We start from the raw sequence: 13,189 nt of genomic DNA, 5'->3' as shown, positions 1-13,189 counted from the left end.
TGTCACATAAAATCCACTCCATTTTTTTAAAGTCATGGAAATGGGCAAGATTGAACTGAATATAAAGTGATAAAAGGTGACAAAGATTGGATTCTTAAAGGAAGACAAACATTTAGGAGGTAGGCAGAGGAGGAGACGTATAATAGAGACCAAAAGGTTGTCAAAAGTTCTCTCAAGAGAAAAGAGCCAAGAGGTAACGGTATTTTTGGTTGTATATGCTTTTGTTTAGGAGAGTGTTGAATTATACCTACTCCTGACTTTTGTCCAGTTAGAAAAGTTCCTGGTGTTTAATTTTTAGTGGGCAATTGTTATGAATAGTTGCATTAAGATAAGCTAGGATGTGTTTGGAGAAGTAGTATGCCAAAGTATGCCACTCTGATTCCTCCAACAACCAAATCACCTATTTCTCCAGCTCCTGGGAGTGGTTAACAGATATCTCTCAACTGAATTCCTCTTTAAGTGCTTAAAATATAAAATGTAATAGCCTTAATTCCAAGACTTGTCCTCAGATACAGCCACCTGACTTCGTCCAATGGCTGATAAATATGATCCCATATTGGGTACTACATCCAATGACTGATAAATGTAGAGGTCTGTCCTCTCCCAATTTTTGACATTCATAAGAGCCATCCTAACTCCAGAATTCTCCGTGGGATCAGCCAGGGCCTTTGTTGTGACTGCATTGCTGCTCAGCTCTTCCTCTGCCCAGTGGTACTTCTTTTACCTCTACTACATGTTTTGCTTCCAAGAACACATTCCTGTAAAGTTCCTGTGTACTTGGCATACCTGGGTGGCTCAGTTGGTGAAGTGTCCAACTCTTGCTTTCTGCTCAGGTAGTAGGATTGGCCCTGTGTCAGGCTCTGCAGTAGGCAGAGTCTGCTTGTCCTCCAGAATCCCCCACTTGTGTGCACACTGTCTCTCTCTATATATCTCTCCCATAAATAAATAAATAAAATATTTTTTAAAAAGAAGATAGGTCTTCAATTTTTGTTGCATTTATTCAAAATCAGTTTAAGATCTTTAATGAAATCATTCAACGAATAGAGTACTCAATAACTCCAGTTTTTGAAGCTTTTAGAAAATTGCAGTAATAGCAAAATGGAAGTTGTTGAACTTTATTTTCACCAGGAAGGGAAAGTGCTGAACAAATTAAACAAGGACAGGTCAGTGTATGAGCTTTGATTTCTAAATTCTATAACTGCATGATGTAAAATTTAACCTTTAGGAGATTTATGATGTATCTGGAAATAATAACGTTTAGAAGGCATTTTGCAGCATCTAAATTTGAAAAGAATCATTAGGTGACTTATTTGACAACTGTAATAGGAAGATACCCTGAGTGGTGGCAAAAAGATGGTGCTTGTGGAGATGTTTTGGCTGCAATGTTTATGCATTTGTGGTGGCCATGAGATGTTCCTGGCAGCGCTCCTACCTCTGCCTGGGTCTCTTCCATTCAACCTTCCCTCCTCTCTCCTTTATTCAGCATTAGATTTACATTACCAGGTCTCCCAGTCTTTTCCAGATCCTTCTCCATTTTTTCTCACAGTATACCCTTAATAAAACCTTCCATGTTTGGGGTGCCTGTGTGTCTCAGTTAAGCAGCTGACAAACAAAAACAAAAACCCAGAATGGATCAAAAAAAGCCATCATAAAGAACAGAGGTGCCAGACACAGGCCAGAAGGTAGCTAGAAAAATATGCCTTAGGAAAGTTAGGGAGTCCTATTACCTTATTTTTAAAGCGTACCTAAACACCTATTTTTCTGTTGATCTAGCTACTCCTGCCCTATCCCCCAACATGGCACGCTGGCTTGCCTTGCAAGGCCTCAGTTGAAGAATCCCACGTACACACAAGCTGGTGTAGTAGTTCTTAATTCACTAGAAGATCTCATCCCCGAATGGTCTCATTCCAGGTGTGCAGCTGACTACCTTCATTATTCTGCTTAGAGATGGTTTCACCTCTTAAAAATATAGCTATTAAAACACAAAACATTGTTTTTATAATGATCAACAAATCTTCCCTTCCCTTTACATGGAGATGAAAAATGGCTAAGTACAGAGTACTGTGAATTTTTTACGGTTGAAATTCTCATTAAATGATCATTAGCTAATGGTCACTAAATTTATAGATTAAGGAAATTATATATAGAATACTGCCAAAGCACAATAAAAGACTGAAGTTTGCCCATTTCTACTCAGGAAGTCCCTTCACTCCCAAGCGTCATATTTTGACTCTGGAGTTTATTGTTATTACTGTTTTTCCTCCTTTTGATCTTCCTTTTGTTTCTCAGTGCCAGAACTTCCAGAGCCTTCTTGCTCAGATGCCATCTTTTTGTATGCCGTTTCGAAGAGCTTCAGTGATGCTTGCTGAAGGGAAGATGCTGCCTGCCTTACGTTTTCTCCTGTTTCACTGTCTTTTCGAGCCGGAAGTTCCCTCATTTTGGAAATCTCTTCTTTTAGCTTGTTGCATTCATCAGCAGGCAACTGGTTCTTGAATTCTTCCATTTTTGTTTCTGTGTCATGAATGATTTCTTCAGCCATATTAACTGCTTCAACTCGTTCCTTCTTTTTTTTTTTTTTTTAAACTCGTTCCTTCTTTTGCTGGTCTTCCTCAGCATACTTTTCTGCATTTTTAACCATATTTTCAATATCATCTTTGCTTAACCCACCAGAAGACTGGATCACAATCTGCTGTTCATGTCCTATACCCTTATCTTTGGCTGAAACATGTACAATCCCATTGGCATCAATGTCAAATGTAACTTCAACCTGAGGGACTCCACGAGGGGCTGGGGGAATCCCAATCAAAGTAAATTGCCCAAGAAGTTTGTTGTCTCCAGCCATCTCTCTCACCCCGACACACTTTAACCTCCACTTGAGTCTGACCATCAGCAGCAGTAGAAAACACCTGGCTTTTCTTGGTTGGAATAGTGGTGTTTCTGTTGAAAAGTTTGGTAAAAACATCTCCCAGAGTCTCAATACCCAGAGACAGAGAGGAGTGACATCCATGAGCAGCACATCTGTGACATCACTAGCTAACACACCTCCCTGAATGGCAGCTCCGATGACCACTCCCATGGTCAAGCCTCATCAGGATTGACAGCTTTGCTTGGGCTTGGCCAAAGAATCACTTCTCCTATGTCATTCTTGATGACTTCTGCATCTTGCATGGCTTTTTAGCATGGAGCGATGGTCCTCCTGATTAGATCAGTGACAATGCCTTCAAACTAAGCCCGTGTCAGCTTCATATTCAAATGCTTGGGTCCAGAAGCATCCACTGTAAGATATGGCAAATTAATATCTGTCTGCACAGATGAGGAGAGTTCACACTTAGCCTTCTCAGCAGCTTCCCGAACCCTCTGAAGTGCCATGTTGTCTTTGGTTAAATAAACCTCTGTCTTTCTTTTGAAATCCTTCATAATGTGTCATAGCAAGGGCTGGTCAAAGTCCTCACCACCTAAGAATGTATCTCCATTGATGGACTTCACCTCAAACACTCCTTTCTGAATTTCCAGGATAGAAATATCAAAAGTCCCACTACCTAAATCATATACAGCAATGATCTTGTCTTCTGATTTATCTAGACCATAGATAAATGGCCAGCATCCTTAGTGGCCTGTCTCTGAGAATCATGGAAATAAGCTGGAACAGTGTTCACAGCATTTTTTGCTGTATGCCCCAAGTAATTTTCTGCAGTCTCTTTCATCTTCATCAACACAAATGTTCCAATCTGACTTGAAGAATAGAGTTTTCCATGAACTTCAACCCAGGCATCTCCATTGGAGGCAGGGACAATTTTAAAGGGCACATTTTTAATATCTTTCTGTTCTTCAGGGTCATCATATCACTGGCTAGTGAGACACTTAGTGGCATAGAATGTGTTGTTTGGGTTGGTGACAAACTGTCTCTTGACTGACATGCCAATAAGTCGCTCACCATCTGATGTAAAGACCACAACTGAAGGGGTGGTTCTGGCACCTTCAGCATTCTCTAGCACCTTTGTTTGTTTTCCTTCCATAACTGCCACACAGGAGTTGGTAGTACCCAAATCAATACCGACAAGTGCTCCCTTGATTGCTTCTGATGCATAGTCCCACCTTGAAACAATTCTAAAAGCCTCATGACTAAGGCCATTCCATCCATCCTTGTGGCAGGCGCCTGTGGGGCCCCGGGAGGCTAGACAGTGGAAGTATGGACAGCACATGCAATCGGAGGGACAGGAATGTGCCAACGTTCCATTTTTTTAAAATAAAATTGAAAAAATCCTCCAGTTAGGATACTTTGCTTTTGCCCTGAGTTTGTCAGGTGTTTTAGCAGCCTTAGAGTATGTTTTATTAGTATTTTGTCTTATATTTAAAGAGTATACTAAAGGTTTCAATACTTTAAACTTCTTAACCATAAAATACAAATTTATTATCCAGACCAGGAGGGTGAAAGGAAGTGCTCACACAAGTTATATAAATTTTGAGTAATTTATTTGTTGAACAGAGTTCGATCCAAAAACTGGGCATGGAGCCTGATGCAGAGCTCAGTCTCACAACTCTAAGATTATGACCTGAGCCAAAATCAAGAGTTGGACACTTAATTGACTGAGCCACCCAGGTGCCCCCATATGTTTGTTAATAGTTTCTGAGACTTACCTATTGCTGAAACTATGTCACTGATAAATGTTTAATCATAAATTTTTAATGCTTACTTCTAAGAACCCTGAGAATCTGTTAGATGTAGTTCAGAGGCCATTGCAGGGAGAGGTAGCTGCCAACCAGAATGTGTCTGGTCCCTCCTCCCTATGGTTTGAACTAAAGCAGCCCACTTCATGTGTTTTGTGTGTTAAATTTGTACATTTTTTTGCAAAATAAAAATAAATAAATTCTGTTAAAATATTTGAAAACTACTGACCTAGTGTTCTTTTGTATTTTAAAGCAAAATCTCAGTGTCTAAAATTATTCTACCATTGATATTTTCAACTCTTCATAAAGTAGGCTGGTTTTTGGAGTTTTTCCTCTTCTTACTCTAAATTTTTTTTATTGTTTGGTTTTGTACCTACTTAAATGAGGTGAGGGAGAGGGTTTCAAAATTACTTGATAAAGGCAGAGACTTATAATGATGTGTATTTTAATATAGGAATGTAGTGATAATGAAAAGAAAATATGTACTCATGAAAATTAGTACACAGAGACTTATGGTAATATTATATTGTATTTGGAGAAAGTAGCAATACTAGAAAGAATACAGACCTTTGTGTTTTAAAATTCTATCAAATTCTGACTGCTAAATAGTGTTTAAAATAAGAGATGACCTCTATGTATAGAAATATTTAATCAAGAGAGAAAATATAATCACAATTAAAATTTTAAAGCATAAAAAAAATTGGATATTTGTTTTTAATGTAATAAATGGTGATGTTAATTTTTTAGTCATTTGTTTGTTTTCTAAATATTTTCCCAATGCACACATATTTCTTATGTAATCAAGCAAACAAAACCAAGATAATGTTATTTTTGAAATCAGTATTGTAACTTTTTTGTTATACTATGGTATGTAAACAAATAGAGCTGTGGTTGAAATGGTCAACAGTGGTATCTAAATCAGGTAAGGAAGAAAGAAAGGTCAGGAAAGGTTTGGGCTGGGAGAAAATGAGACTAAATTTTTTCATGTCCAAAGACTATGAGTAAAGGAATGAAAGATCTGGCAGGATAGGAAGTTGTGATCAGAAAGTGCCGCATCAAAAAAAAAAAAAAAAAAAAAGAAAGAAAGAAAGAAAGAAAGACAGAAAGAAAGTGCTGCATCAATATATCTGAGGTTGAAAAGTTCTTTTGAAGACAAGAATCTACACTAACCTCTGGGAATAGAGTTAAGGTTATTGCAGTTTAAGAATCCAGCAATTTTATGACAAGGTCATTATACGAGTTGTCTATGTTGATGCTGGTATGATTACAGAAGTTAGTGCAAATAAAGAATGTGAATAAATTTCCAAAATCTTCATTAACAAAGTGAAGTGGCAAGGAGGTCAACACATGATGGCAATGAAGAAGGCTAAAGAGCATTGTAGTGGAGTGGCTTAAATTTTTGATAAGACTGATTTTTCATCTTTTATATAATATACATTTGTATGTAAGTCTCATTTTACTTATTTGTTTTTATTCATGGACTAAAAAGTGTTGATAGGGATTGTACTTGATGCAAAGTCTTAAGGAAAATAAGGCTTTACTCTCTTGTTGCTTAATTAGTGATATTAATATATACTTTAAAACTTTTACTACAGGGTCTAGACAGTATATTAAGAGACAGACTATACACAAACACATGTGCATCCAGCATTTCCTAGAGTGTTGAATCTGAATTACATGAACACAAAGGTCATTAGACTCTGTCTCTGTATCAGATTTCATCAGACTATGCCCCCTGCATAAATCCTTTCTTTGTTCTAATTCCATGCTAAACGATTGATTTTCAAACTACTAATTCTCCTTTCAAGTAGTTAATTCTGATATAATGCCTGGTTTGAAAATGGGAACTTGTCCTGACACAACTGATATATTAAGGAAAAAACTGAACTTAATGTGAATTATGAATTTACATTTAGCTGTATGTGATACTATCCCTGAGAAACTGCATCCATCCTCTGGCCACCTTCTGGTCATAGTTCACAACCCTTACATGGGAAACATTTGCTCATCCCCCCCCATGCCCTCACCCCCACCAAAGTATTATCTCATTACAGCATCAGCTGGAAATCAGGGATCTTGCCAACCAATCAGGTCTGGGTATAGAAGAGGCTCCTGGGGTGTGGTTCCTTGAGTACCTTTCCTTTGAAGACCTGTAAATTAATGGGATTATTTATCTGGATGATGCAGTCAACATACACTTGGGGGAACAGGAGAACCCCTTTTAGGCAAAGGAGGAAAACACAAAGCACATGGCAGCTATTGGTCCATAGCAATTCTGAAACCCAGCCGGGCACATGTTGCCAGTTTTTAAAATAAATCTCAGCCTTAATTCCTGGAAGGTATTTTTTTTTCCATGACTTTTGACTCTGTCCCTGGACTTATTTCTCCACTCCTGCCTTTTGAGTCATCTCTCCTTTTCCAGAAGAACTTGTCTATGTTTGTAGCTTAGCCTATTCCTGCCAACCTTATATAGGGTTTTTTTGAAGTATAGAGTTCAGGGATTGACAGACTTTCACAGGTATAAATGGACACTTGTGACATCATCTGTAGAAGTAGTTTGTAATAGTCCAAACACTTGTTTTATTTCTTACCCTCTCTTTCCCTTTCAATCAGAGCTGGTAAAATTATTAAAAAAAAAAAAAAAACAACTGTGGAATTTTAATGTATCAATTTATAATCTACTTCTTTAGATAAAAGAGTTAAAAGCCACAAGCACACTTATTTTGAGACAAGCCCTTCTCTACTTTGAACTCCTGTGAGATTGTTATGGGAAAAGCCCTTAAGGTATTTAGAAGCCTTTTCTCTGAAACATTCTATGAGGTATGGTTTTACATTTTTCTGAGGTCTAACAAAGATCTTACAGCCCTACTCTGGATTTGACCTTAGCCTAGAAGCTACTAGGGATGAGAGACAGTTTTATTTCCAAGACCAGTGAATCTTGGATCCTTTATATTTAATAGGTTATTATTTAACTTACTTATCTCCTTTCATATTATATCGTAGAAGTGAGAAGAAGTCAGGTAGCACTTTTAATATTCTTCCTGGAAATCTCTTTGATTATATTATTACATTCTCCATATACATTTGCTACATTTCTATGCTACCAAACTTTCTAATACTACATAAAAATATTTCCCATTCATCCAGATTCCAGTAACATTTCTTTTACTATCCTTTGAGTACTCATAAAAGCCTCTTTGAAACCCTTTAGTTTACTCTCTCCTAAGAGCCTTCCAGCTTTTGGTTGCAAAGTCAGTGCCACATGTTTTAGGGTTTTGGTACAGAAATCTCTAATTCCAGGCTTAAAATTTTGTTCTAGTTATCTTTACTACATAACAAATCTCCTCCAAACTTAATGGTATAAAACAACCATTTTATTATACTCATGGATCAATACATAGACATTTGTGCTGCTTCCATATCTTAGCTATTGTAAATAATGTTGCTGCAAACATAGGGGTTAAGGCATTAGACTTATGATCACTACTGTTCACATAGCAGATATGGCCTTTCTCTGCTCTTCAATTTCTGGGGCCTCCTCTGGTAAGGCTTAAAGCTTGAGGATGTCTCAGTGACTGGAGGATGGAATCATCTTGAAGTGTCTTCAATCATATGTCTGACATTTGATGCTGGCGATTGCTGGCAAACCTACACACGGTCTGTCCTTATGGTCTGGGCATGGTGTCCTCAGCCCTCTTATATGATGGCCTAGGGCTCCAAAGGTGAGTGTCCTAATACAAGTTAGAAGCACATGTCATTTTTATGATTTAGCTTGCAAAATCAGACTGTATCACTTTTGTTGTATTAGTTGATCGAAGGAATCACACAAAGATCCTCTTGGGGTGCCTGGGTGACTCAGTCAGTTAAGCATCTGCCTTCAATCAGGTCATGACCTTGGGGTCCTGGGATTAGGCCTGCAGGGTGTTGGGCTTCCTGATCAGTGGGGAGTCTGCTTCTCCCTCTCTCCCTTCCACTCCTGCCCCTGCTTGTGCTCTCTCTCTCTCTCTCAAATAAATAAAATCTTAAATTAAAAAAAAAAAAAGATCTCCCCAAGTTTGAGGAAAAGGCACATAGATCCATCTTTTGATGGAAAAAGTTTTAAGGCCACATTGTAAGAAGAACATGTGGGATATATTATGTTGTTGTGGCCATCTGCAAGAAAATAAAATTTGTACACCATGCCAGCCTCAATGAGGACCTGAACTATTGACAACCTCACTATCGTTGACCCCTGAATATGGACTAAACAAAGTGATCTTTCACAAATGAACGAGACACATATTGAAGGATATCCAAGGAAAATACTGACCGATCATTCTTTCCCAAATTGATTGCCAATGTAAGGATCTCCATAGGACTAGCTTCATGGGTGTGTAACCTGGGCAGTTCCATAGGGCTCTGTGCTTAAAGAGACTCCACACTTGCTTTAATTGTCTGTTGTTGCTATCTTGAAATTCTTAATTTTTAAACTTTTTATCTGTCTCATGAATTATTTTGTTAGTTCTGGACTTTCCATCCATTAGCAGTCAGGGCCCACTTGGATTTTATTGGAGATATATTAGGCCTGCATCTCTACGTATTCCCTGTCACACACTGCCTTATAAAAGAAGCAAGACAGTCTAGGATAAAACGAAAACATATGAAACAAGACTCTTGTACATATAGACAGACGCAGGCACGTAAAGAAAAAACAATAAGTACTGAAAAAATAAGCAGGTGGATGACTAAAATATTAATCAAATGTATATCTTTAAAGCAAAATGTCTGATTACTTTATTACAATGGTATACTTTTAATTCCCTTATTTAAATCCGGTTACAAATCCTAAAATGAGAAAAATTTGCATCAAGAGCTTAATGAAATTAGAACTCAGATCATGGTAGACTTACCTGGCAGCAGATGGCACAGTTAGTCAGATCAGACTCATGAATCAGAGATCTTGCCCAGTATCAAACTTCACTAGTAATTTCAAGAATAGGCAATCAAGAAGGAGGTCTGAGACATGGAAGATGGATCCTGTTGTGTAAGGTAACTTCACAAGACCTTATGGGCAGGGCCAGAGTTGCGTGTCTGCTGTAGGAAGAGAACTGCATGGTTTTTCTTCTTTGACTTATTAGTATGAAAAATATTTTACTAAACTCCTAATGATTGAACTGTGCTTTGGGGAGATACTTTATTATTTAATATTTTTAAGTGTTTTTAATTGATTAATTAACTTGAGAGAGAGTGAGAACATAAAGGATGAATACCTACCATTTACATTGATGTGGATGAAACTAGAGGGTATTATGCTGAGTGAAATAAGTTAGTCGGGGAAAGACGATTATTTTATGGTTTCACTCACCTGTGGAATATAAGAAATAGTGAAAGGCACCATAAAGGAAGGGGGGGAATTGAGTGGGGAAAAATTAAAGAGGAAGACAAACCATGAGAGATTCCTAACTCTGGGAAACAAACAAAGGGTTTTAGAAGGGGAGGTGGATGGGGGGATAAAGTAACTGGGTGATGGGCATTAAGGAAGGCACTTGATGTGATGACCACTAGATGTTATATGTTAGCAAATGTAATTTAATGAAAAAAATTAGATACAAAAAATGTAATAGATCATGAATATTTTCAGTGACATTTAAAATTTTCAAGGGTGAAAATACAATCCTAAAGCATTTAGAAAACCAGAATACAAAAACAAAATGTTATCTAAAATATTTACCCAAAAGTAATGCCAGAAGACAACTGTGCAGCATTCGCCCAACTTTAAGAGGAAGATTATTCAATACACAACGAAACTATTATTTGTATACAAAGAGAAAGATCTAATCATACGAAGATGTGGAACATATACCCCTAAACTTACCTTCCTAAAAATACTTACCTGAAAATTTACTTCAGGGGTTAAGAGGAAAATTAAAATAGTGAAATCAAGACTGAGAAAATATAAAAAGATTTATGGAGGGTATTAAAACCAATTAAATATATATTGTCTAAATAGCTACTGAAAAGATAATAGTAAAGCATAAAAAAAGTCTAAAGTAGTGAAGTAATGATTTAGATAACACACATAAAAGTGAAATTGTTACATAACATTGGTAATACAGAATAGAAATAATGTGAATCTAAAACAGTATATCATATCCCCAAAGCAGGGAGTCAATAGAATGTTGCTTATAAACTGGCCAATAAAATAACCTAAAGACATAATTATTTGGTATCTGGTAAGCTTTTTAGATCTGCAAAACACATCAATTTAAAAAAATCTATTATTCTCTGTGAATTTATTTCTGGTCTCTTAATGATATCTATCATATATCTTACTTTTCCCCTACATTTCTCTTTTGTTCTAGATCTTAACAAACTTCTCAAATGTGTCCTTCACTTCATTTTTTACTCAGCCAGTACGTTTTGAGTGCCAACTATTTGTCATTGTCTTAGGCCTTGAGAATAAAATGAGTAAAATGGATATGGTCATTCTCTCTTGGAACTCACTTTGGATAGGGGAAATGAGAGATGTGCAGAGAGAGTCCTTCCTTCACATCATCAAAAATGCCATTTTGTACAGGGACACAAAAGTGGAATTGGGGCTAATTATTTTACAGTGTTTTTCTCATTCAGTTTTTCTGCCTCAGAACCCTAGGTGCATTTTGCTTTATGAAAATTCTTCCTGGGTTCCAGCAGATCATAAAGCATTACTGTCTTTTCATGGTTATATTATAAAAAGTTGGTTTTGGGCAAATCTATTATCTCTATCTATCACCCAGTGTCCCTATATAGTTGTTGTTTTAATTGATCTTTTTCATCTCAATAGTACAGTAAGAACTATGATTTGATTTGGCACATCAATTCGTCTTTATACCTGGGACTCAATTGCAATACGAGAGGCTACATCAGAGGACAGATTTCTGAGATAAGTGGGAAGTTTAAATACTTGCAGATCTATCCCTTCTGAGTGTTGGTTATAAAGCCTGTATATTATTTAGGCTTCTTGTTTTCTCCTTTTTGTTTCTCCAGGTCACCTTTAAAAATACCGATATTTATTGACTATGTAGGAAGCATCTAGCAGTGCACATAAGGTGAAATCAATGTTTGGATGCTTTCTTAAAGCTAATTTTGTTTTAAAAATAAAATATTTGATCAAAAAAGTGTATTGTAAGTATATTCTTTTGTGAAATATCATTGAATTTTGTCAGTTCTTGTCATTTCAGAGCATAAATGAGAATTGATCATATGTATGCATTTCTAAAAATCGTAAACAAATGGAGGAACAAAAACTCTATTTCAAAAGAAGCAAGCAAGTAAACAAAAATGCAAGCCAGTGACTGACTAACAAGCATACTCATAGCTCTAGTTAGCTCCCTAAGGAAATGAAAATGAGTTATGATTTTGTTAATTGTAGTAGGCTTTTTTTTTTTTTTTTTTTTGTCTACCTATGTTTGAGTAAGTCTAGGATATCGTGGGTATGTATTCAGGTACAAATGGCCATTCCCTTAGTATTGAAAAGAATTGAATATCAGCTGTGGAGGTAGATAGAACAACAATAATGAACCCAGACCACAAAAGTTTTAAGCTGGGGATTATTGTACACCTTTGTTCTTGTTCCAGCGTTTCATTACATTCGTATTTCTCTGGGAGACAGCCTACAATTTTATAATTAAGAAGTACAAGATAGAATCCTTTGTGTTTTCTGCTGTGGTTTCTTAGTTGTGGTTTTAATTGTTGAACCAGCAGGAAAAAAGAAGTCTTTTAACTTAATTCTAAAGGATTGGAAAGGCAGTGAGCAATACGTGGATGCAATGAGATTGGGGCTGGAGATGTTTCTCACCGAGTGGAGAACTAATCAGCCCTCACACACCTTTCCAGCCAATGAATAAAACCCATTGGTAAAAGATATCCAAGAAGCAGCATTTCTTTTCTTATCTCTTGTATGGTTAGCTATTTTTGTTTTCCCATATACTAGGCATGATTTGTATATAGAGCATCTGTCTCTCTTAGTGGCAAGAACATAGTATTGGGAATGAGAAAACCTGAGCATGGTCTGTGGTTAATTAAATATAAAGTTTTGTGCAGGTTGCTTGTAAATTCCCTGGGCTTTAGTTTCTTCTTCTGTAAAGTGAATATGTTATACCACATACTTCAGTTCTTCTCTAGTTCATCTCTAAGTCATCCGGTATCTAGTCCACATACAAATTTCCCCCAAGTCCTGAGGTGTTTTTAGAACTTTTGAAGAAGTACAAATCCAGTAGAAATTCATACATTACATTTAATTATTTGTTTCTTTGGACTTTGATACAGTTCTCCGACTCCAAGAATATTCCATATTCTGGATTTGTCGAATTGCTTATAGTGAGATTTAACTTCTTTATCTTTAAACATTTTGTATAATCTAACTTCATTAGATTCCATCTCAACATTCTGGACAAGATTTCTTTATAGGTCATATTGAAACATGTTTCACATCATACCAGAAGATGTATTATGTTGGGTTATATGTTATGTCTTGAATTTCCTTTCCTTTCCACATTCATAC

At 36.6% G+C, this 13,189-nt stretch overlaps 1 pseudogene; it reads right to left on the bottom strand.

Annotated features, from left to right (window-relative positions):
* Positions 1-2,159: 2,159 nt before the first annotated feature.
* On the bottom strand, positions 2,160-4,202 carry LOC100687168 (annotated as a pseudogene).
* Between the last annotated feature and the right edge of the window lie 8,987 nt (positions 4,203-13,189).

The sequence above is a fragment of the Canis lupus genome, chromosome 6 (genome assembly GCF_011100685.1).
Source record: "Canis lupus familiaris isolate Mischka breed German Shepherd chromosome 6, alternate assembly UU_Cfam_GSD_1.0, whole genome shotgun sequence".
Taxonomy (NCBI): Eukaryota; Metazoa; Chordata; class Mammalia; order Carnivora; family Canidae; genus Canis; species Canis lupus.
The sequence above is the reverse complement of the archived record's forward strand: the minus strand, read 5'-3'. Positions and strand labels throughout refer to the sequence as shown.